The 25,747-nt window shown below is 39.6% G+C and overlaps 1 protein-coding gene across 9 annotated transcripts in view; it reads left to right on the forward strand.

Moving 5' to 3' along the window:
• The window catches only part of RAI14 (retinoic acid induced 14), a 183,390-nt gene that overhangs the window by 110,927 nt on the left and 46,716 nt on the right, over positions 1 to 25,747 (forward strand). Inside the window, exon 1 of one of the 9 annotated variants that reach the window (XM_069096112.1) lies at positions 10,753 to 10,853. The exons of the other annotated variants lie outside the window; for them this stretch is intronic. The gene's annotated coding sequence lies outside the window, so the exon portion shown is untranslated. Of the gene's footprint in view, positions 1 to 10,752; positions 10,854 to 25,747 lie in introns of those variants that run through there. 9 annotated transcript variants of the gene reach the window in all.

Raw genomic sequence — 25,747 nt, forward strand, 5'->3', positions numbered from 1 at the left:
GAGAAGTCTTGCTGAAGATTCTATAGCTTTCCCTCCTTACTAATAATGGAAGTTTCCTTTAAAAAGTTCGAAAAGCCTTGTTCTGGAACATTAAGCTAAAGAATAGGAAGGCGCAAATGGAAGAGGCAGGTTAGTATAATGAAAATAGCCATAGATTTGGAGTCAAAGGAAAAAGAAGTCCTTTCACCTCCCTGGGCTTCAGATTCCCTATCATTGTTGGAGATTTTCTCAGCCTGAGTTCCTGGAGAGCTTAAAGAGAATCTCACTGACCAGCTGGATCTGACTGGGTTCAAATTTAAGTAAAAAATTTTTTTAACACACTAAGAAAGACATTTCACTGGTTTCAGCTTCAGTGTTTCTGAGGGTTCAGATGTAGCTATTACAATTTTTCAGGTTGGCTTAGAGTTCTCAGCCGGGTCAGCAGCATAATACTACAGCTTAGGATAAAGAAGTAATACCTTTCACAGGGAGGGGGGGGGAGTTAGATATAAGGTGAATCACCTAGGAAAAAAAGGGGCATTCCTGGGGGAATGAGAAAACATTCCCTGTTCAGGGTCAGTCAAGAAGAGGAGGTGACTAAATCTTAGAATCATTAAAGACGCCCATTTGATTTAAGATGGCAAGTTTGAAGTCACATTCACTCAAAGCCACAGATGTCTCCTATCCAAGGACAACAAATCGTTTTTACCATCTTGCCTTGCCTCCTTAGAGTTTGTTGTTTTATTTCTCCATCTGTAAATGGGCTTAACAAGAGAATCTTGGGGCAGTGAATAGATGACGGGCCTGGAGTCAGGAGGACCTGAGTTCAAATATGGCCTCAGACACTTGACACAAAAACTAGGTTGTGACCTTGGGCAAGTCACTTAACCCCAAATTGCCCTCCAAAAAGCAAAAAAAAGAGTAAAACATGACCTGAAAATATGGGTTAAATTTTTTGTGTGTGTTTTTTTTATTTTTGACTGCAACTATAAATTCATGTGTAGAGACCTCCTTTCTCTCTACCAATGCTAATCATCGATCCCTGACTTCCATAGTGACATGATCAGGGCATGTAGTCAGTGTGTGTCAAATACAGTACTTGAACTCAGGTCTCCCAAGACTCCCCAGGTCAGCTCTCTATCCACTATGCCATAATGAGTTTTGTGGATTACTAGTGTTATGAAAACCTGTGGCATAAGTCCCCAGCGTTGCTTATGGGACCATTGCAACTCCTAAAAACCTGGGCAAGGCTTTGCAACATTGTTGTTACTCTGGGCCCAATAACCCTGCTCAGTAGAAGTATTGTACCCACACCAGTGCCCTCAGCTCTATAGTACCAGCCTGGGACAGGAGGAAAAAACCATCTTAAACTCAAGAGCCAGGTCCTAGAGTAGCAAGAAAGAGAGGGAAAGAAAAGGTAAAGGAGACCTTTGCTTTTGTCCCTCATTCTTTGAACATTTCATTATGCCACTTTTTAGGTTAACTAATTTCACTACTCTAGCCTTTGTGTTGTTGAGATCTACTCAAACTTCACAGAACAAATCCCCTTAATAAAAAAAAAAATTTGTTCTGTAAAACTTGGACTCAGTCAAAAGGTGGAATCCAAGGACGTGCCCTCCAAGCTTCAGGTTCCCCACCCCAAGCCCCCACTAGACTCTAATGCTTAATAGAGAAGATTAATTCAATGATTATCTTCATTTTATATATGGAAAACTAGGGGTCTAGGAGCATAACTGGTTTGCCTGAGGTCACACAACTTGTTAATAGGGCTGTTGAGGTTTTGGAGTTTAGGGGTGCTCGTGACCCCAAAGTACTGACATACCGGGTCTTACCGAATGAATTCAAATCAAGCCTTCTCTCAGTTAAAAGTTTATTAAAGATTTGCTATAATGGGTAGACTCTTAAGGAGCCTGAGCATTTGTAAGGCTTGTATTGACAAGTGAGCCAGAACAATTTGACACAGACTGAGTCTGAACTAGATTGAATCTCAGCCCCTTCCTGAAGATAAGATAGATCTTTTACACAGAAAGACTGTGGGAGGGATCTAGGGGTGGTGTAGAGGAGGGGTTTGGGGAGGGTCTTGAGGAGTCTAAGGAGGATCTTGACTACTGAGGAATGGGATTAAGGGTGGGAAATAGCTGAAGGCTACCTGGAGAGGACAGACAATGGAGGACTAGACTAGGTTAAAAGTTATGAGATTTGGGCCTAGTGATAATGAAAGGTTTATGGCCTCAGGCAAATGCCTCATCTGGTGGGAAGATTCAAGGGGGTTCCCAGAGCCTGTACCCTATCAGGGCCAGGATTTGAACCCCAGTCTATTGTCATAATTCTAGCAGTCTTTCCTCTACACCCGACTACTTCTCAAAACAGATTATTTAATTATGGATAAGGTTGGAATGTTCTTGATTCTCTAATTTGTAAAACGCCTACTGAATGGAACTGAGTGTGCCTACCTGCACCAGCAGCATGGGCACTTGTACTTTTAAATGACTTAATTGCCCGTTTTGATTCTGTCACATACTGATTACTTTTTTTTTTTTGGCTTTTTGGAGGGAAATTGGGGTTAATCAACTTGCCCAAGGTCACGTTGCTAGTAAATGTTAAGTGTCTGAAGTAGGATTTGAACTCAGGTCCTCCTGACTTAAGGGCCAGCCACCTAGCCACCCCACACATACTTATTATTGACTGTGGGTGAGTCATTTAATCTTCCAGTGTTCTAGGTAACCTTTCTTAACCTTTTTTGTCTCATGTAGCTACCTCTTTGGACATCTATGCCCAAAGCCCATAAAGCCTATGGAACACTTCTCAGAATGTTTTTCAGTTCATAAAATACATAGTATTACAAAGGAAACCAATTATACTGAAAAGCAATTATTGAAAGTTTTTTTTAACCCAGTTTCAGGGCTCTAGGTGAAAAACCTCCTCTGAGACACAGAAGATGCCAATATCATTGGTAGAAGTTCCTCACTGGAGCTCCCTGTGGCTGTTCTTGTTCTCAAAGAGGACCACAACATCAGGGAGGTGATGCCAAGACTTGCAGGTGAATTGGACTTAAGTGAGAGAGGACTGTGCAAAGACACCAGCTTCACTCTCTCCTCCAGAGCCATCTGGGGTCCAGTGGCAAGATATAGATCAGGACCTCTGGAGATGACTCTGGATGTAGTCAGAGACCTTGACCTTTTCAAACTAAGGTCTTTAACAGATCTCAATTTGACTGAAGTAATATCTACTCAGTGATTAAGGCTTAATAAAAATTGAGTCAAAGAATAGCCTCTTTATCTAGTCAAAAATGAAAAAATAAAAATATATTTTTTTAAATGTATTTGGGAGGCAAAGACCCTTAGGGTTTCTGACCACAATAAAAGCAATTGCTATTTATATTAATTCTGGGCCAATCAGGGCCTGAACTATGTGCAATCACAGTTTTTTTTAATCCTCATTTTACAAGTCAAGGAAACTGAATAGTAAAGGTTATGAATTGTCTTGGAGAGAGATCACATAGTAATCCCGACCAATAAGCCCCTGTGACTCTTTTACCTTGAGAATCCAATACAAACTTCTCTGGTGTTTAAAGCCCTTCCAGTCTGGCTCCAGAACTTTCCCAGACTTACTTGTTACTCTTCTCCATCTCTGCAGTTCAGGTGAATTGGACTTCTTGCTCTTCCTTCCACATGTTATCGCCTCCCTCACCCCTCTGCTTTTGCACAGGCTATCCCCCCTCCCTGCCCCAGCATGCACCCTGCCTCTTAGAATCTGTTGCTCTAATACCACTTGGTACAGGAGACCTTCCCCATTCCCCCTGGCTTTGAGTGCCTCCATCCCCACCCCCATTACTTTGTATATATTTAATACATATTTATTGTATACATGTTGTTTCCCCTGATAGAATGGAAGCTCTTTAAGGGCTGGGACTATTTCCTATTTGTCTTTGTCTCCCTAATGCCAAGCACAGTACCTGGCACTGGCACATAATGTGGGCTTAAATGCTTGTGTTTGATTGATAGAATTGTGTGCCTTTCACACAAGCACTTAATAAATATTGAATTAGTCATGGAATCAGGATCAACACCTGCATTTTTGAGCTCCAAGTCTAACATTTTCCACTAGATAACACTGTTAATGTAGAAAGTTATTAGAGCAAAATAGTAAAGGAAGAGGAGGAATATTGTTTTTCCAGTGCATTACCCTCTAAGAAAGGCCATATCTTTCAGATACAAACCTCTTTTTCCTTCATGGAATTTTATTCATCTCAGACCTTTTATCTGTTATTCAGACAGTGGAGAGGTATAATCCAGTAAACATTTTAGACGTCTACTATTTGCCAGGCATTGTGCTAAGCAATGGAGATACAATTAATAAAAGGAAAGACAGGTCTTGCCTTGAAGGAGCTTAGCAGGGGCATCTTGAAACCAGGCAGAGCAGTAGACTCTGCCCTCTATAAAGGAAGGCATTGGGAGGAGTTTGATATTCCACCCTGACTGAGCTAGGTGTTATCAATCAAAGCTTGACTTAACCTACAGTGGTGAGATTAGAAATTATGAGTTTATCCTGGGAGGGCCATCTTATTTACTGAAGAGCAGCAGATGATGGGTGGGGTGAGATGGGGTGAGTAACCTTGTTGGCATGCTTTCCCAGTTTTTTACCCAAGCTCATAGGATCATAGATAATTTAGAGCCCTTGGGGAACTTAGGGGTTATCTAACCCAACCTATTCGTAATTACAGGTGAAGAAACTGAGGACCCTGAGAATGAATGCTTCTTGTCCAAGCTTACTGGGCTAAGTTAGTAGTAGTGCCAGGTTTCCAGTCCCTTCCTCTGACTCCACATGTGATGGATTTTTCTCCCCAAGACACCATTATAAAGTCCTTGTCTCCATCCTTTTATTCAAATCCAGTATCCGTAGTGTCACAAAGGTCCATATCTGAAAAGTTCAGAATGTCCATACTATACAAAGCAGATGTTTAACTAACTATTCTTTGTGTTGAGCCCCAGTCAATTGGGTGCTTAGTTAATGAGGCAAGTTTTTGAAAATTTACACTTCTCTATTTGTATTTAGTCTAATTTTAGTTTTCCTGTGCTAGGAATCATGAAGTCTCACAGTTGCAAAAGATTCTGATTCTTAACCTTTGGAGATTTTTTTGCTCTTACCTTGTATTTTTCATATGGGTCCAGTTATTAAAAACACAGGCTGAATTAGTTTAATACCCAATTACTTGAACTGGAAACTTGCTGGCGGCATTTCTGAAACCATAACCAATCAAAGCAGCCTGTCCCTGATAGTGGAGTCAATTCTTTGAGCCTAGAAGTTTGCAGTGTTAAGATAGCATCGAATTCTAATGTGAATGAAATGTTTTGCTTTCTACCACCACCCAAATTATGCCCCCACCTAAGGTTCTTCTAGGGACCAGTTGTAGTTGCTGTGTGTTTTGTCCTTTGTTCTTGAAGAGGACCATGACATCCGGGAGATGATGACAGGACTTATGGTTGAATTGGATGAGTGAGGGAGGGCTGTGCAAAGTCACAAGCCTCACTTTCTCTTCCAGAGGGTCCAGTGGCCAGATATAGATCAGGAGGAAGACTGGAGATGGCCCTGGATGCAGTGTGAGGCCTTGGCCTTTTTAACCTAAGGTCTTGAAGTTCTCATTTTGAGTGAGGCAGTGCTCATTCTGTGAATAGGCCTTTTTATAAGAAGTGAGTCAAGGGATGTCCCCTTTAATCAAAAAAAGGGAAAAAGTCAAACTGGGAGGGGAAGATTCAGGGTTGGGGCCAAAACAGAAACAGTTACAGGAGGGCCCAAAAAATAACCATCAAGTGATGCTTGGGCAGGAACCTATTGTTTTCCATTCAGTGAGATCCAGAGTGAATTGGCTTTGAGAAAGAAACCTAGCCAGTAAACACCAAGTTAACTAGGTAGGTTTCAGCCATCAAAATTTACCTTCCTTTGGGCAGAACACCCTCGGGTAAGGATATGATGCCCCATGAGTGGAGAGGAGTTAAGAATGCAAGAACGTCCAGGTTGGTACACATAGCAAACCTATGTATCTTAAGGTCCATGAAATTAGTACCTTAGGGAACATAATCATGCTGTTCTTTCCTGAAATGTTCTCTTCCCTCTTCTTCATCAATCCAAATCTTACCAATTCTTGAAGATCAAGTTAGTCAGCAAACATTTCTTAAATTCCTACTCTTTGTCAAACATAGTGCTGGGGCTGGGAGTACAAAAACACAAATGAAATGGTGCCTTCCCTCACCAATTTACATTCTGTCAAAGGAGATATGCATCAGTAGCAAAGAATTTATAGTCTGAGGACATGTGTGACCTTGGGCAGATGATTTAACCTCTCTGGATCTAAGATTCATCATTTGTAAAATGAGAGTTCTGGAGTAAGATGACCTTCACAGCCCCTTCCGGATCAAATCTGTGGTCCTGTGATCCTCTCTAACACAACTAAAGTCCTTCAGAATAGTTGCTATACAATATATATTATACTTTTGTATCCCTCATAGAACCTAGCAAAAGAAACACTTGGACTCAAAGCAGAAATTTGAGCTTCTTTTCTAAGTACCTCTTAGAGGTCATTTTGGGGGGAATAAGGCTAGGGTAAGGGCTGGACCTTTGATTCCATCAACCAGGCAACTGGGCTTAACCCTGAAGATACAAAAGGAGGAGGCAAAAGACAGTCCCTCCCCTCAAGGAACTTACAGTGTAAGGAGTGAGACAACATGCAAACAAAAATTGACAAAGCAAGTTATATACAGGGTAAACATTAACAGTAGGAAGGCACTAGAATTAAGATGGATTGGGAAAGTCTTCCAATAAAGGAAGGCATTTTAGTTGGGACTCAAAGGAAGCCAAGAATGTCAGTAGGCAGAATGGAGGAGAGAGAGCATTCTAGGCATGAGAGACAGCCAGAGAAAATGCCAGAGAGATGGAGTCCTCCTAGTCCTAAAGATAACCGTATCAATCTACATAGGTAGCTAATAGTCCAAGAGAGTTTCCTAAATCGATAAGAGTTCAAGTGATTTGCCATTGTGTATGAAGGTAGAGACTTGAATCCAGACTTTTCCTGGCTCCCAGGCCAGCCCTTTATTTATGTATACTTTTTTTTTTTTTTTAAGCAATCAGGGTTAAGTAACTTGCTCAAGGTTACACGGCCAGTTATTTCTGGGTGTGGTGCTAAGTGTCTGAGCCAGGGATTAGATCTCCAGGTCGTCCTGACACTGGAGCTGGTGCTCTTATTCGGTGTGCTACCTGGCCGCCCCTATCTATACTTCTTAATGGGGGGAAGGGGAGGGAAGGGAGAGGAGACATTTAAATACTTCTTTGGAGAAGCCCAGTGAGGAATGTCTCTTCTAGAGACTGAGAACAGTTTTTTTGTGTTGTTGTTTTTTTTTTTCTAAGAAGGAGGTGTGGTGGCTTGGGTCAAAAGGGAATAAAATAGAATGGAGGCCATGGTCTAGAAAGGGGCTGCCTCAAGGCTATGCTTATGCTGTTCCACTTGGCCACACTTTACTGTATCTGTATTGTTTCCATGGTGGATGGGAGGAAATCAGAACCTTGAAACCTCTTACTCCAGAGGTTTATAATTACTTCAGTAGAATTTTCCCCCACATTTCTATGTGAACTTAATTAAAGTTGTGTGTGTTTGTCTTGGGAACAGTCAGACTAAGTAATTTAGCAGGTCGGGCTCATGTTTGAAACAGCACAGTGTGAATACTTGTGCCACATTTCACAGCACACACATGTGAGTGTGCATGCACACACGCATATATATACACACATATTCTATGGTTAAACAGCATGACTTCATACAAGGTTCTTAACCTGGGGTCTATGAACTTTTTTTTTCTTTTAAATTTTAGTAACTATTTAAACATGATTTGTTTCCTTTGCAGTCCTATGTGTTTTATTTTATGTGCTTAAAAATGTTGTTCTAAGAAGGGATCCGTAGTCCTCGCCAGATGGCCAAAAGGGTTCAGGACTCAAAAAAGGTGAAAAATCTCTGCTCTATTAGGTCAGTTAGCTTTTAATTGAATATTTTAAGGGACTTCATGAAGCTGAAATAAATCCCAGGTCCCTGAACTTATGAATCTTTTCTGTAGGACTTTTGCTTTATATCTATGTGTAAAGTGATTTTTTCACTTGAGGAAGGGGGGAGGCTACTTGAAGTATTATAACCAAATAGCAGACTTCTCTATAAATGATATAGCCAATAAAAAGTATTTTTTAAAAACCTTAACTGTTTTCTGTTGTCCTGAGAACCAATTGCCCTGATGTATTTCAGACTGGTATTTTAAATAAAATTAAAGACTGAATTAAAAAAAGTTTTTGAAGTCTTACTCAGATGCTCAGAGTGGTGGGGACTCTTAAAGGCTTCATTTAGGTTCTCCCATGCTGGATAAGCTCTGAATATGGTTATTTCTAGTAATTTCACAAAAGCTGAAATTGATTCTATTTGAAAGATATAAAATGCTTCATAAATGATGTGGGAATCATTCCTGATTCAATTGTTTGCAGTTCAGGCCATGAGCTTTATTGGAGCAAAGAACAAAATTAGTTCAAACTAGAAGAAAGAATAAATAAAAATGAGACAAAATTTTGACCTGCAGTTGAAACAACTCAATCTTGACCTGTTCAAATAAGTCATTCTTTTTTTTTGTATTAACATTTTTATTTGAAATTTTGAGTTCAAAATTCTATCCTTCTCCCTCCTTCCTGAGATGGTAAGTAATCAGATATAGTCTATACGTGTGAAATTATGTAAATCATTTCCATATTAACCATTTTGTACAAGGAGACTAAAAAAAAAGTGAAAAATAGCATGCTTTAGTCTGTATTCAAACAGTAGCAGTTCTCTCTCTGGAGGCAGATAGTGTGCTTCATCATTAGTCCTTTGGGATTGTCTTGGATCATTGTATCCCTGAGAATAGCTAAGTCATTTACAACTCTTCTTCAATGGAACAATATTGCTGTTACTGTGTACAAGGTTCTGGTTCTGTTCACTATGCGTCAATTCATGTAAGCCTTTCCAGGTTTTTCTGAAATCATCCTCCTTGTCAATCATATTGCATTACAGCCATATACCACAGGTTCAAACAAGTCATCATAATGAAAATTTAGTAATATGTGGAAGAAAGGATATAGTTACCAACTAATAATTTCATTCAAAAGTTTAACCAATATAAATCAATTGCCATAACAAGGATACCACAAGAATCCCAGAGACACCTCCAAAAGCTGCCTCAGTCAGTGGACACAACTTACTCACCAAACCAAAAGAGATGGCAGCCAAAAGACAGCATTGGTTTAAAATAAAAACTCATTTGCAAAATCTTATAGCAAAGAATTTGGAAAGAATGTGAGTAGTAATTAAATAGTCATCATAAGGGCATTTAAGAATTAAAGTGGAAGAAGGCAACAAACAGAAAAAAGACTTGAACAGATTTTTCTAGCACACTTCTCAACCTCAAGGACAGTGGGATTACTTGAACCCTATCATCATACTCCCAGAAATCCTAATGGAAGAGATAGAAATGTCACTAAAGAGAGGAAAAATAGACAAAGCACCTGGATTAGAGCAAGTCTGTATAGAAGATGTCTACACTGGGAGTGAAATAGTAGTGAGATCAGTGAGGGATCATTTTCACAAGTTTTTTCTAGGGGGGAAGATTTCTAAAGTGTAGGGAAAAGATTATTAACAATGCTAATTAATACATTATATATTTTAGTATATTTTTATTACATTATATGTGTATTAAGACACCTGAGAAAATAACTACTATACCATATGCTTGCTCTCATATGTATGTAAAATTTTTGTAAGAATCATCACACATAGAAGACATCTGTAATATTAATGGGATATAGCTCTTCCCCAGCCCATTAATATGCCCAGGTGGAACCCATTTAGGGAAATTTACTTAGGGGAGGTTTGATTGTAGGCAGGCTTTCACACTTTTTGTAAATTTCTAATTAGTCACTGAGTCTTGAGGGTTGTGATGCCCTCTGCCTCTAAAAAAGGGTATATGTACTCTGAGGTTAGCATTTTGCTTTGGGGCTCACTCACTGGAAGAGTGTTCTTGTGATCTGGCCAGATGAAAGACTCTGGGTAGCTGTTAAGAAGCCCCCCTGCTGGCTTTGAAAAAGCCAGATGTTGGTGCTTCTCTCTCTAGTAACTATATATGTATTGCCTTGGTCAGATAATTGGATCTGTCGATCTGTGCTAATAAGCCCTGTCTGTTGGTTTTTATTTCTCTACTTGTATTTTCTCTGTTTGTAATTTCTCTGAAGTTTAGGGTGCTGACTTTTCCCAGGAACTAATGAATGTAATTAAAAAGATTGTTGACTCCTTGAACAGCTATCTTTCCTAGTAAAGCAGATCTAAGCTGTGCTAGCAGTCATTCTAGGTTTGCCAGTGTGGTTGCCACTACAGCATCCTTAGGGAGAGTTCTAGAAGACTTTTACAAATGATATTCCAAAATAAATCACATCTTCACTATCATAATTGACTGGAAGTTGTTGAGAGAATACAAGATTTGTGTTTATTTGCTCTCATATTCCTATTACTGCTTAAATTTTTTCATGCAAGTGGCAAGTTGATGAAGTATATTTCACTATAGAATTTTTGTCATCTATGCTCTATGATTAGTAATTAGAGATAATGCAACAAAGTAGTAAAATGCATAGCAGGAAGTCAGGACTGGGCGGGCTCGGAAAGGGTTTTGTTGATTCAGAGATTGATTTGATATTTGAAAGGTCCATGTTTTTGTTCATGTGGGCACTCCCTCCACTGATGTTGGACAACATTCTTCCACATTGTATGGGCCACTTTAGCTGAAGAAAGTCACTCGGTAGCAAACCTGGTGATGAGAAAGGTTTGTAGATTAAATTTATTTTTAATTGTATTTTAAGCTGAGGTATGTATATTGACAATGAGGATTATTTAGACACTAGAATGTATTACTGAGGGAAGTTTTGGAGGCATTTGAAGATAGATAAAGATTTTCATTTGTTGTTGGGGGAGCTGGTTGTCAAAGAGGGAGGGGAGGAGTATCTCTGTATAGGCATTAGTAAATGTCAAAGGCTTTCCAGTCTTTTAGAGTTTGTAATCCTGTGAAATTCCAGGGGAACTGTGGCCTCTGCCATCATAATACTGCTTGGATAGAGAGTAATGTCAATGATTATATTCTGTGCACTGTGGTCTTATTTGGGTCTCCAGTCAGTTCCTTAGAATGTCTTAGAGGTAAACCTCTGGCCAGCCAGCTGTCTGAAAAGATTGTTTTACATAGCTGCTACATTCCAGCCCAAATGCAGATTTCCAAATTAACTTTAACCTGATCCCAGAGTGGGCTTGGGCTATGCTGAGGAAGTGGCCAATATGTGTAGATAATAAGGGGAGCAGGACCCTGGGGTGCTCAGGCATATCACTGACAGTCTATTGACCACCATTACCAAGAGTTGGCACCAATATAGTCATCTCTGTGGTACTGAGGGTAGTTCTGGAGGCATTTGAAGATAAAGATTTTCATTTGTTGTTGGGAGCTGGTTGTCAAAGAGGGAGGGGAGGAGTGTCTCTCTATAGGCATTAGTAAATCTCAAAGCCTTTCCAGTCTTCTAGAGTCTGTAATCTTAGGAAATTCAAGGAGAACTATGGCCTCTGCCATAATAATACTGCTTGGGCAGAGAATTATGTCAGTGTATTATATTCCGTGCACTGTGAACTTTCTGCATTTAACTTTCAGACAATTGAGAGGCTGCTACTTTTGAAATTTCTTTCAGTGAAGAGTTTGTAGTGCACAGAATTGGACCTGAAGGAAGCATTTCCTGTTTTAATACAGCAAGGCTTTATCAAGGTTATGAAGAATGAGGGGGGAAAACATAGGGGACAGTCAGTCACTAAGCACTTCTTAAGTGCCTATATTGTATTATATTGTATGCTAAGCTGGGGATACAGTTAATCTTGTTCAGTATCTCTTGTTCTTGAGTACTATAAGCATTTGGACTGGCAAGATATTAAGGCTTTTCTGATTATATTTGTTTGGTCTGCATCTTGGTTTCATTAATATAGGGAACCCCTGAGCAGGAAAAAAAAGTGCCTTTACAATGCAAATTGGTTCTTACTCTGCCATTTACCATTTTAGGGGGTTGGTTGGAGACCCTGAGAGGTTAAGTGACCAGAATCACATAGCTAATATCTGTCAGCAGTGAACTTGAACCCAGCTCTTCCTGATCTTGAGGCCCATTCTCTGTCCCCTTCAGACAGAATGCTGCCTTTCAGTAAGGATATCACTGGGGTGATTGTTTCTGCCTGACTATCTGTCTTTGTATGTATTGGCTAAAAATGAATGACTGGAATAAGTAGTCCATAGTCGTTTTTTGCCTGAGAAGTGGACAGGGGATTGAAATCATGTGAATGCCACTGACTTGAGTCCTGTTATGTGGTAGTAACTTCCCTAAACCCTTTTTAACCTTATTCCCATAGTAGTTCTTAATGTGGGCCCCCACTGTTCTCTGGAATGCACTCTGGACTGCTATCCCTGGAATGTCCTCTCTTCCTTTTTACCCATTAAAAGCCCTAACTCAGATGCTAATTATCCCCCCAAGCCTTTTCTGAGCTGTAGGCCTCACAAAGCACTTTTTATAATGCTCTGTTATACTTACCACTTTATATTGTATGTTCTCATTGTCTTTGTTGCTCTCATTTCCTTATTAGAATGTCAGCAGAAACCATATCTAGCCTAAATGTTTGTGAGTAGTAATTGATAAATAGTTATCATTGTTGCATTTGGATTATATGAACAAATGCTATCAAAATCTCTCCCTTGTATATTCAGACTTTTTATAACTTTCTTTTTTAAAAATTTGATTTTTGTTATCCCCCCCCAATTACATGTAAAAACAATTTTAATGTTTTTTTAAATTTTTGAGTTCCAAATTCTTTCCCTTCTTCCTTTCCCTCCCCCCTCACTGAGAAAGGAGCAGTTTGATATAGGTTATACATATGTAGTTATGCCAAACATTTCTATGTATAACTTCTTAAAAGTATGAGTGTTGTTGTGGTCTAAAGGTGCTGGGAATCCCAAAATTCAAGGGAAACAGATGCCGGCCCAGCCACGAAAGAATTCAACCAAAGCCTTCTTTCGGTCAGAAACAGGGTTTATTAAAACACTGTGTGAGATGGGGGAGATGGACATATATATATGGTGGTCAAGGGTGGGTCTATAATCCAGAGTGGCAGTCTGGGGTTGGGCCAGGTACAGACTATGGGGACCACTGTGAAAGGGCAGTTAAAAGGATTATTTGTTATTGCCTCTGGCAAACAACATGGGATCTGAGTTCAGGGAATGGGTTCCTAGAATTCATGGGAAAGCTCAAAGTTGGAAGGGTCCAAAGCCCATACCTGTCAGGAGATCTTGGGTTTTCTTCTTTTCTCTTTCAGTCCTCTCCCTCAAACCTTTCTTCCAATTAAAGAACTTCTTTGCTGTTAGAGAAGGACTGTAACATAAAATTGTCTGTCACACTGAGGATTCTTGTCTGGGCTTTGATGAAGTTGGAAAAAGAGAAGAGACTTTTTCTCCAATCCTCAGGCCTTAGCATGATATGCAGGTGACTAGGGTTCTTTTTTTTTTTTTTGTTCCTTGTTAGTCATACTGTGAAAGAAAAACCAGAACAAAAGGGGAAAACCACAAGAAAGGAAAAAAAGAGAGAAAATAGTGCTCTTCAATCTGCCTTCAGATTTCATAGTTGTTTCTCTGGATGTAGATAGCATTTTCCATCATGAGGTGCCTGGGCTTCTGGAAGAGACGGTAAGGAAGAGTGACTTTGGAGTCAGAGGACATGGATTCATATATTTATACAGATAATCCTCATCCGAGGATTATCTGTATTACCTTGGGCTGGTTACTTAACTTCCTTCAGCCTCAGTTTCCTCATCTGTAAAATGACAGAGTTGGACTAAATGGCTCCTCTCGGCTCTAGACCTATGTTGTCATCACCCTACATGATATAAGAGTAAAGCTTGGTAGCTCCTGCCAACCCAAAATGGCTTTGAAATGAAGACTAGATACAGACTATCATTCAAGGGTCCACCTAGGTAAGTTCAGAAAGCTTTATCTCTAGTTATCTCTGACCATAGCTACTCATGAACCAGTCATATTAAGGAGGAGTTGTTCTTTTTGTATATAGAGAAGAGTACCTAACTTAATGAAATCAGAAATCTTCAAAATTATTGAAGCAAAAATGTTTTTTTTTCCAGCCATGAAAAATAACAGCTATTAATGCTCCATCATCTTCCACCTCTCCAGCAAGAAACCATTATTAGTGTTGATAGACAGCAGGGTTGAGCAGGTGGGAAGAGAGATGAGAGAATGCTTTGAGGACATTACATAATTCTTTAAATGATCTTTAAATTTTTCAGTTAAAGGAAAGGCACATATTTACAGCATTAACATTTTCCCACTTTTCCTATGTGGCAGCAATGTGTAGAATACCGCTGGTCCCAAAGATCTCAGATGATTATTACACAAAAGATAAGGAATGAATGCATAGCAAATGTGAGCAGATAGAAATTCTGTAACCCATGAGGAATTCTGAACTCAGTCAGCAAGCCTTTATTAAGTACTTACTCTATGCCATGAACTGTACTAAGTTCTGGGGATTTGAAGAAAGGCAAAAATAGGGTCCCTTTCCCCAAGTAACTCATATTGTAATGGAGAGGAAAACACTATAAATAGCTGTAAAATTTTACAAAATATATAAAGTGTAAATCAGCAGTAATCTCAGACAGAAGGCACTAGCAGTTGGGGGTTGGAGAAGGACAGTAGGAACTATAAAAAAGTTTGCAGAAGGAGAACAGGCCAGTCATGGGGAGGACATTCAATGAAAAGACCCAAAATTGGTTGGTGGAGATTTCTGAAAACATCAAGGAGGCTAGTGTTAGTGGCTGGATCATAAGAGTACATGAAAGGGAGTAAAACATAGGAAATCTGAAAAAGCCGGATTGTGAAGGTCTTTAAAAGCCAAACAAAGCATTTTATACTTGATCCTAGGGGTAGTAGGGAGCCACAGAATTTTATTGAGTAAGAGGGTGATATGATCAGACAGCTGAGTGGAAGATAAGACTAGAGTGGAAAAAGATCGGAAAATGGGGAGAACAACTGGCAGTCTGTTGTAGTTCAAGCATAAAGTGATGAGGGTCTATGCCAGGGAAATGTTTCATTGGCTACAAAGGTACTCTTAGAGTAAAATCAATAGGTGTCATATTAGAATGAGATTGATAGGTATATTAGTACAGCTATTATCTCTGATGACCAGTTTTTGATACTGATGTCACCAGATTTTTTAAGGGAATAATTGTCATCATGGCTCTAGCACCTGATCATCTGAGGAGAGGGCCATATTGCTAATTCAGATCATTCTAACTGGAAGGACCCTTAGAACAAAGAATTGGAAATCCCTCACACCATAAGGCAGGATTAAAGGACATCATCCAGGAATCATATAAAGTAGGCTGGTCATGTGGTAAGAGTGAGGAATGAAAGGTAGACAAGTCAGCATCCTACTATATGTTCATGCCATTGGAAAAAATGGAAGGTCTCCAGCATTTGGGGCATGCTTCTTATACTCTTTGTGGTGACCCTTGTAGCCAGAGCATGGACAAGACCCCCATCAGGCAGGGCAGGCATAGATGGCATACAGTCTGTATCAATGAAAGGAATTCCTCTTTTAACTCTCAGATACATTTGAGTTTACAATTTGATATAATCTTTGTGTGAGTTAGCCTGCCTAGATGACATTTGATAAATCATCCCCAACTTTACAGTTTGAAAAAGGTAGATAACATAGGAATTTCTTGTTTTGGTTAATGTTTTGGTTTGTTTGTTTATACTGACCAAGATGAAGAAATATCTGAATTCTCTCACAACATTCCAGAGTTTACTAAAGGATAGTGGTGTACCTCTCAGTAGAGATAGCAAGGATGAATTGGGTCATGGAAACTGAGTCGCTCTCTTGCCTCAAAGTGTATTTTCATATGCAACTATTTTTTTTTTCACTCACCCTACCCATAACTCTTTTTCCCTTCTTTTGACAACTTTTAGGTATTCTACTGTTTAAGATCAGTAGAAAGGGTAGTAGGTAAAACTCATCAATTTATTTGATTGTTGTGATTGTTTACAGTCAGTTATTTTAATTATAATAATAACAGCATAGAATCACAGAATGTTAAGAGTTGGAAGGGACCTTAGAATTCATTTAGTGATGGCTAACGATCCAACTGTGGTGTCTGAGTTAATCCAATGATTCTGTGCCTTGAATTGTTGAATTTCTCTTATAAGATCATAGATGGAAAGATTACCTTAACAGAGATAAATGGAAAGGCCAACCCACTCATTTTACAAATGAAATAAATAACTTACCAAAGCCAAACCAGATAATAGAAAGTGCTAGTATTTAAATTCGGGAAGCCCAGATGCTTGGGCTCCAATTCCAACATTTTTTTCATTTAACCAACCAAAAATTAGGTAAAGCATGAATCCTCTGCAGTTTTCTTGACAAGTAATCTTTGAGCCTCTATTTGAAGATTACATTTGGTTCGTTTTGGGTTTTGATGATGTATACAGTTCTACAAAAGGAATTCATCCGTTCACAGAATCCTAGAATCTTATGAGTTGGTAGGGACTTCAGAGGCCATCTAACCCAACCCACACTTGACCAAGAATTCTCCCTCAAAAATCCATGATGAGTGATTATCCATCTTGTGTATGAAGCCCTTCAATGAGGGGAGCTCACTATTTCCCTGCCATTTTGGATAGCTTAAATAGTTAGAAATTTTTTCTCCATATTAAATGTAAATCTGCCTCTCTGCAACTTCTCTTCTTCCTAGTTCTTTCCTATTGGGCCAAATGGCATAAGCCCAATCCCTTGTCTAGTTACAACTGTTCACATATGTGAAGAGAATTCCTCTCCCATCCCCCCATAATCTTCTCTTCTACATGTTAAACGTCTTTAGCTCCTTTTTTTCAGTCCTTTCACCATCTTGGTTGACTTTTTCTTTATGTACTTTAGTCTATCAATGCTCTCTTCCCAAGATGTGATGCCCAAAACTGAACATGGTACTCAAGGAAAGCTCTGACAAAGGTAGAGTACAAGGCAAATGCCACTCCCTATATTCTAATTCAGTTCTTCTCCATGCCCTCTTAGATAGCATTAGCTTATTTGCCTATTGTACCCAGCTTGAACTTTCAGTACTTTATTAAAGTAGTGACTATACCAGACTACTACATGGTTTTCCCATGAACTGTGTATGCTTTCCCAGGCCTGATTTGTGAAGTTGGTTTTTTAAACCCAAGTCTAGAACTTTCCATTTATCTCTGTTAAATTTTTTAAATTGTTTGCTATTGTAGTCTGTCTAGATCATTTTGGATTCTGATTCTTATTTTTGGCATGTCAACTTTCTCTTCCGGTTTTGTTATCCACAGTATGACAAGCATGTTTAATATGCCTTTATCCAAGTCATTGGTTAAAATGTTAAGGAGCACAGGATGAAGCACAAAATTCTTGGGACATTCCACTTAAGGCCTCTGTCCAAGTTGGCATTGACCCATTAAGGAATACTCTTTTGGTCCAGTCAATCACCTACTTCTCTAACAGTGTAATCAGATAGTCCACAACTTTCCATCCTCTCCACAAGGACTAATATTTTGCAGAAATCTGGTTAGGTTATGTCTGTAGCATCTTCCTAAGTTGGTCTAGTTATTCTGTGAAAGAGGAAAATGAAGTTAGTCTGGCTTGACCCTTTCTTGATTAAACATTAAGATCTGACATTTAGTGATAATTGATACCTTTTTGAAAGGTTCACAAGTTATCTTTTTAATAATGTGTCAAAATAAGAATTTTGCCAGAAATGGAAGTTCAGTAGTCTATAGTTTGCTTAACTCTATACCTTCTTCCTTTTTTCAAAAATAATAGCTTTAGCCTTTCTTCAATTCTGTGACACCTTTTTTTATTTGATCTTTCAAAAAATTCATCAGCAGAATTATATTCTTTGGATAATTGAGAATAAGATTGCAGAATCATGAGGTGAAAACTAGAATTAAGTTAATTATTCTATTACTATATTTATTGACTACCCTCCTCAACATAGGCCACACCTCTAAAATGAGATATCTTTAAAAGGAAATATATGTAATGAGAGGAGATGGGGAGAGACAGAATGGGGTAAATTATCTCATAGAAGAGGCAAGGGAAAACTGTTATAGGTGGAGGGGAAGAACAGTAAGGCAAAAGGGAATGATGGGTCAACCTTACTCTCATTGAATTTGGCTTAGGGAGGGAATGACATATACACTAAGTAGGGTATCTTGCCCTACAGGAGAGTAGGGAGGAAGGGGATGAGAAGGGGGGATGATGGAGGGGAGGGAAATTGAAAACACACACTTTTGAAAAGGGACAGGGTCAAAGTAGAGAATAGAACAAGTGGGGGGGGCAGGATAGGGTGGAGGAAAAAATAGTCTTTTGCAATGTATCCACTATGGAAATGTTTTGCGTAGCTACACATATACAACCTATATTGAATTGTTTATCTTCCCAGTAAGAGTGGATGACGAAGGAGGAAGGGAAAGAATTTGCAATTCAAAGTTTTAAAATCAAATGTTTAAAAAGATTTTTTGAAAAGGTAATATGTTGGGGCAGCCAGGTAGCACAGCGAGTAAGAGCACTGGCTCCAGTGTTGGGATGACTTGGTATAATGTAATGCCAAGCAAAGGCAACTTCCCAAGGTTCAAAATACCAGCATAGGTGCTCTCCATTTTATTCAGTGACAAATTAAGAACAGAGAAGATCAAAATATGACATCATTTAAAATACAGCACTTACTAAGTGTGATTAAATAATCTCCAAGTACTACCCCACCCCAGGACATTATATTCATTTAATCAATTACAAAGTCCCTCTTCTAAAGACTACTCCACCCCTAGGCTGTACCTTCATTTAGTCCAAAGCCCCTCTTCTCAAATGGAGATTAGTTTCCAATCATAAGTAAAGTACATCCAATCATAGAACACAAAAAGGTCAAAAGTTCCCCACCCCTGGATCACAATTGAATCTACCCCAGAGTTACAACAAACTTAAGCACAGCACTTAATACCCAAGTGGAGATCTTTTCTTCATCTTGACAAGAGGCAAGTTCTCAGCAATCTTTGTTCCTGGGGAGACAAAGCTTAGCAAGTACACAAGATACATTGCCAGTCTCTTCATTAATTCATTCTCTGTCTGCAGAACAGTCCTAGGACCCCTGAAAATATTAGCAAAACCCTCTTCCAGGATTTCTGTAAACATACAAGAAAATCCTTCTTCAGTGCTTCTGAACCAACAGCAAGGTTCCAAGAATTCTGCAACAACAGCACTGTCCTTCACCAGTGGACAGTATTCACTCTCTGTCTGCAGAACAGTCTCAGTAGCTTTGAACCAACAGAAAGGTTCTCAGACTTCTGCAGCAACAGGACTATCTTTCACCAGTGGACAAATCTGGCAAAACAACATCAAAACAGACAAAGTACCAGCATAACAGCCATGTCTCCTCAGTCCTTGGCAGCTCTGGGTGGCAGGTCTCAAAAGTCCTGAGCAATTCAAAGTGGCCCTCAGCAATCCTCTCAGTCTCTCTCTGCCTCCAAAGGTGCTGCTTCCAAAAAGTTCTTCTGCCTCTCTCTTGTGTCTCTCCAAATCTATGTCACCAGCTCCTGCCAGTTCAGCACTCTTTTCACATCAACAAGTCCATCCCACAGGTGGGATTAACAAGCTCTGGCTTTTAACACAATCAAACCAAAAACCAAGCCAATACAGGGGAATCTTTAAAGGCCATTACTATTACACTTGGAGATCGGGCTCAGACACTTAGCACCCACCCAGAAACACCTGGCCGTGTAACCTTGAGCAAGTTACTTAACCCCGATTGCTTTAAAAAAAAAAAAAAAGGTAATATGTTTATTACTGAAAAGTAATTATATAAAATTACTGTGTAAAAATATATTTCACTAAAAGATTTGTATAGCTTTTTCCCACTCAAATAGATATTTCAACACCAATGCTTTTGTCATTTTCTTCTTAATGTTTTTCTCATTTTGGTTGCAATCCACTGCTTTTTAAGGGTATCATGGGCATCCACCACCAATTTAACAATGGCAGGTGATCAGATATATCAAAATTAAAGTATACAAAGTCTGTGGGAAGGGAGCATCTCCAGATTCAGCTGAGTACAGGGGTTTGAGGGTAGCCATAGGAAAAGGACAACAGGAAGATAGTAGGGGAAAAATGGATTCCCACTAAGCCAAAGCATCTGGTGGCTCCACAACAGCAAGAGTTCTTAACCCAGTGTCTGTGAACTTAGGTAGATAGATAGATAGACAGACAAGCAGATAGACAAACATCCAATTTTTAATAACTATATTTCAATGTGATTTGTTTCCTTTAAAATCCTCTGACTTTTATTTTATTCATAGCAAAACACTGCTCTGAAAAGGAGTCCGTGACACATGAGAAGTTAGGAACCACTGCTCTTCCCCAACATTCACCTGCAGTAACCCTTTCCTTCAGTCTGGAGGTGCCACTCATATGAGCACTACTAATTTTAGTAATAATAATCATTCACATTAATCTGAGACTTTGAAGTTTTACAAAGATCTTTCCATACATCAAGTATTTCATTTGATCCTCTCAGCAAGTCTGTGAGGTACATGAAGTTATCCTCATTTTCAAGGTGAAGAAACTAAGGACCAGGGAAGGGAAGGGACTTGTTCAGAGCCACATAGCTAGCCAGTAAGTAAGAATAATTCAAACCTAGGCCTTTCTGCCTCCAGGTCCAGAGCTCAAGCCTTTTTGCTAGACTGCCTTTCACAGAACTCTCAGGTGGGGTATAGGAGGGAGTGGGGGAAGTGGGGAGTGCATCCTGTGGCTAGATGACATGGTAGTCAGGGGGAATTGAAGAAGGGCCCCTCACAGATTGGGTGGACAGGTATGGAGAGCTTACAATCTGCATCATTGCAAAGAATTTCTCATTCCATTTGCCTAGTTGATGGTATTTATCCAGTACCCTTAATGTATCTCATTTGAGCATTGTTCATTATGGGTCAGAATTCAGTATAGGATCAGAATGTTTAGGCCCCATACAAGGAGTTGACTAAGTGAAGTATGTAAAAAATCTCCAAGTCTCAAACTCCAAGGACAAATCTGAATGGCAGTGAGCAACAGGAATGCACTGGCATGCTGGTTTATGTGTGTGATTAATAAATACTCCTGGCCACATTTATAAACCTAAGCAAAAAGATAAAGGAATGGTGTTGATGCTTGATTTATTGTGGTACAAGGCTAGGTGATTCCTAAGGTCTCTTCTAGCTCTGCATCTTGTAATCCTATGAGTTTTCTGAATCAGTTGCTGAACCACGAGGAGGTGCTGACCCTATCACTCTATCAAGTTGAATAACTTTGAATTAATCCCTTTGCTGGTGATTTTAAGGCCTCTAATCCTCCTTTCAAAAAAAAAAAGTCATCATTTATTATAAATGTCGGGTTCCCTTAGCAATAGTGCTCAAATTGGAAAGCTAACAAATGTTTCTGTCTCCCTGTTTTCCACCAGATTGGTTTCCAATAGGTACAGAGATTAAAGTCGCTGCTACTGCTGCTTTGGAAAAACATTGACAGCAGCATGTCCTGCCATCCTGGGCAGCACTTTGGTGCCTCAAGGCGATTTGTCTGTGAGCCAGCTCTGTTCTGTGATTTTTGTCTACAGTGCTGAATACTGACATGTAGAACGGAATTTAGTTTTCGAAGGCCTTTGATAGCTAGAAGCTATTAGATTTAACATTTTTAGGTAATTAGATCAAAATTTGAATTGAGAACTGGGCCTGTTAAAAAAAAATCTCTTATTAGGGCCAATGTCTGTCTTGGAAAATAGAACATGAAAAGCACCTCTCGCTAAAGAGGTGTGGGGGCTCTCTGAGTACAAATGTGACTTGTCTAGTCACATAGGAGGCAGCTAGATAGCACAGTGAATAGAGCCCTGGGCTTAGAGTCAGGAAGACTCATATTTCCTGAGTTCAGATCTGGCCTCAGACATTTATGACCTTGGGCAAGTCACTTAACCTTTTTGCCTCAGTTTCCTCATTTATAAAATGAATTACAGAAGGATTGACAAACCATTCCAGTAACTTTGCCAGGAAAACCCTAAATGGAGTCAGAAAGAGTCAGATATGACTGAAATGACCAAACAACTATAGTCTCAGTTGACCCCCTGATATTTACATGCTACCATTATGAATAGAATCATAGATATCAAGCTAGAAGGACCCTTAAAGCACATATAGTTCAACCTCTTTATTTTATAAGAGGAAGTGACTGAAGACCCAAGAGGTTAAATGACTGGCCCAAGGTCATATGGGTAAGAGTAATAAATGGCAGAGTCAGAATTCAAAGCCAGGCCCCATGAATGCATATTTAACATTCTTTCAGCTGTACCAACCTGCCTCCCTTATAGATGTGTGGTAGCCACAATTCACATTTATATGATCTGTCAAGGCTTATCCCTAGAAAATTGCTTTGTAATCTTGCAAAGTGCATAGTTTAAGTTACAGAGAGGGATTTTTACTGAGTGATCTCTGAGGTCTCTTTCAACCTAGACTCTGATTGTCTCAGGGTAGACAGCATGACATTATTCATGAAAAGTGCCCTTGGTTCTGGAGTCAGAGGACGGGTTCAAAATCTGCCTCTGGTACTTGTTACTTGTGTGACCTTGGCCAAATCACTTAACCTCTCAGAAACTCAGTTTCCTCAACTGTAAAATGGAGTTGAATTGTATGGATTCTGAGATTGTGACTAACTCTACATCAGTGCTTCCCTATGAAAAGAGAATGGATGAGCTACCTTGGAAGAATTTGACATGAATGCAAATGTTCTGAAAGATTGAGCTTCTTGAAAAAGGAAGTTTTTTCCCCCGCTCTGAATATCTGTTTGAATATGATAAACAGGAAACAAGAAAGAGATATTGTATGAAAGGTAAAAGAAAATTGCTTAGACCACACATAACTCTTAGGCTATTTATTGTATAGTCAAAGTTCAAATCCCTTTAAGGGTCTAAGGCTGGAGAAACCCGCCCACATTGTGCTGAGGTGTTTGTTTAGGGAAAGTTTGTACAGCTTGCTAGGAAGTGGTTTGTAGGAAATGAAATCTCTACTGCAGGCCCTGTTTGTTTGACACTTGAATTGCATTCCCTCTGATTTGAGAGCTCTAGAAGTGCTTATGGTGAGTCAATAGTGTTTGTAATTTTCCAGAATTTTCTGTCTGTTTAATATTTTTTGGAGGTGAAGGGAGCTGCTGCCCTCTCATGCCCAGCCTGCTCCCCATTCTATTGCTTTGTTCTAGTCTAGTAGGATTGATAGAATGATATATTTTATGGGAAATCACTGAGAGGAAACCTTGGGAACTACTTAAGGGACCAGATCACAGCATGGAAATTCCAAATATCATTAAAGGGGCAAAGGGATCAAAGTAATTTTATGTAAATCTGCAAGCTGTTTTGTTTGGGCTTTCTAACTGTGGTTCTCTTGAAGAGCTCCAGCTGAGTTTTTATAAGTATAAAGCTAAATACTCTGTATAACAATTAAATCCAAAACAGACTGACTTTTTTTTCTTGGAATATTTCTATGAAGTTGTATTTAATTGACTTTGGGAGCTTTTGCTTTGAAAGTCATGCACCAAACAGAAGGCTTTAGGGGGAGATGGAGGTATTTTCCACTGGTGGTACTCTTGGTTGGTTGTGCCTTTGGGGCCTAGTCACCATTTTACCCACTTCAGAGCTTAGAAACGCCTTAGCTGCCCCAGAAACTTTCCTGTCACTGGAATAGAAGTTACCTTCATTGAATTCTTGACCTACTGGTAAAATGAAAACCATTCAAAGCCTATATAAAATAATTTGCTATTAATATTGATATTAAGAAAATTTAAAAAAAGTTCTTCTGACTTCAGTCCTTAGCCACTTTTCAGTTACCAGCATCGTGCAGATAATTGCCAAATCTCTATTTCTGGCCTTGACCTGTCCACTGAGCATCAGTTCTGAATTTCCTGTTGACTGCTAGATGTCTCCATCTTGAATTCCCTCCAGCACCTCAAATTTAAATGTCCCAAATTGAACTAATAATCCTACCCTTCCTTTTGATTTCCTCATTTTTTAATGTTTCTACTGAAAGAATGACTCAGTGACCCATTGTTCCCAGATCTGCTTGTCAGAAATGTCGAGGGGAGGAGTCATCCTTGTCCTTGTTCAGTCCTTTCAGTGGGGTCTCTCTCTTCATGACCCCATTTGGAGTTTTCTTGGCAAAGACACTAGAATAGTTTGCCATTTTCTTCTTCACCCCTTTTTACAGATGAGGAAACTGAGGCAAACAGGGTTAAGTCACTTGCCCAGGGTCACACAGCTAGGATGTGTCTGAGGCCAGATTTAAACTCAGGAAGATGAGTCTTCCTGATTCTGCCCTCTGAACTACTTAGTTGCCCCTAGGAATCACCAAGTCTGTAGCTTTCTGTTACCTGATAGTTTTCCCGTAGTGAGGCATCCCCTTCCTCATTTGTACCTGGGAATTGTTACATACTTGCTACCTTGGGGAGGAACTGAGATTCCTCTTTGCTGATGTAGACCTTTGTGAATTGTCTTTATTTCCTTACAAAAATTATCGATGAAAGCTGGCTCCATCTTGAAGCCCTTGCTGATCCCCAGTGATCAGTCCATCAAAGTTGCTACTTCCACGGACTTTAATAAACTCTTAATTCTTTTGTCCTGAGTTTTACCTTCTTAATCAGGGCAAAAGCCCCCCAAAAGAATTTTCCTTTTAACACTTCTACCAATCTTGTAGTCACCTAGGCTTAGTAAAGCAGTTGCAATTGAAAGAGTACTTAGTGTGTTGGAAATCACAGGCTCTGAGCTTGAATCCCAGCTGGGATTGTTATCTGTCTGCATCATTTACCTTCTCTCTGCTTTAGTTTTCTTATTAAAATGAGGAAGTTGGATGACAGGACTTCTAAGATCCGTTGCCCATCTGTGCTCTGGGATCTTACTCTCCTTGGTTGCTGGTTGTTGGGTTTCCTTATCTCTACATCCATCATCTCTCTCACATTTCATCCCCTTCTTTCCATTCTTGCTGGTATAACCCAAGTTCAGAGCCTCATTGCCTGCTGTCTAACATTGATCTCCTAGGTAGTTTTCTGGCTTTCAGTCTCTTCCTTCTGCAGTCCAGCCTCTACAAAACTGCCAAAATGATCTCCCTTATGATCATGTCTGATCATGTTATGCCCTTTTTCAAAACTTGTAAGGACTTTCCACTGTCTAATAAATAAACTCTTTAGACCAGTATTCAGAGCTGGGCCTGGATTCAGGAAGACCTGGGTTCAAATCAGGCCTCAGACACTAACTAGCTGTGTGACCCTGGTCAAGTCACCAATGACAAGAATAGCAACTCATGGGGCGGCCAAGTAGCACAGCAAGTAAGAACACCGGCTCCAGTGTTGGGATGACCTGGGGATTGAATCTGGGCTCAGACACTTAGCACCCACCTAGAAACACCTGGCCATGTAACCTTGAGCAAGTTACTTAACCCCAATTGCTTAGGGGTGGCCAGGTGTCTCAGTGAGTAAGAGCACCAGCTTTAAAAAAAAAAAAAAAAGAAAGAATAGCAACTTATGTTTATATGGTACCAATAGACCATGGAAGCAAAATTCAAAATTTGTT

The sequence above is a fragment of the Petaurus breviceps genome, unplaced genomic scaffold, assembly GCF_028583685.1.
Source record: "Petaurus breviceps papuanus isolate PSGF00001 unplaced genomic scaffold, PetGlider_PUasm1.0 229, whole genome shotgun sequence".
NCBI lineage: Eukaryota > Metazoa > Chordata > Mammalia > Diprotodontia > Petauridae > Petaurus > Petaurus breviceps.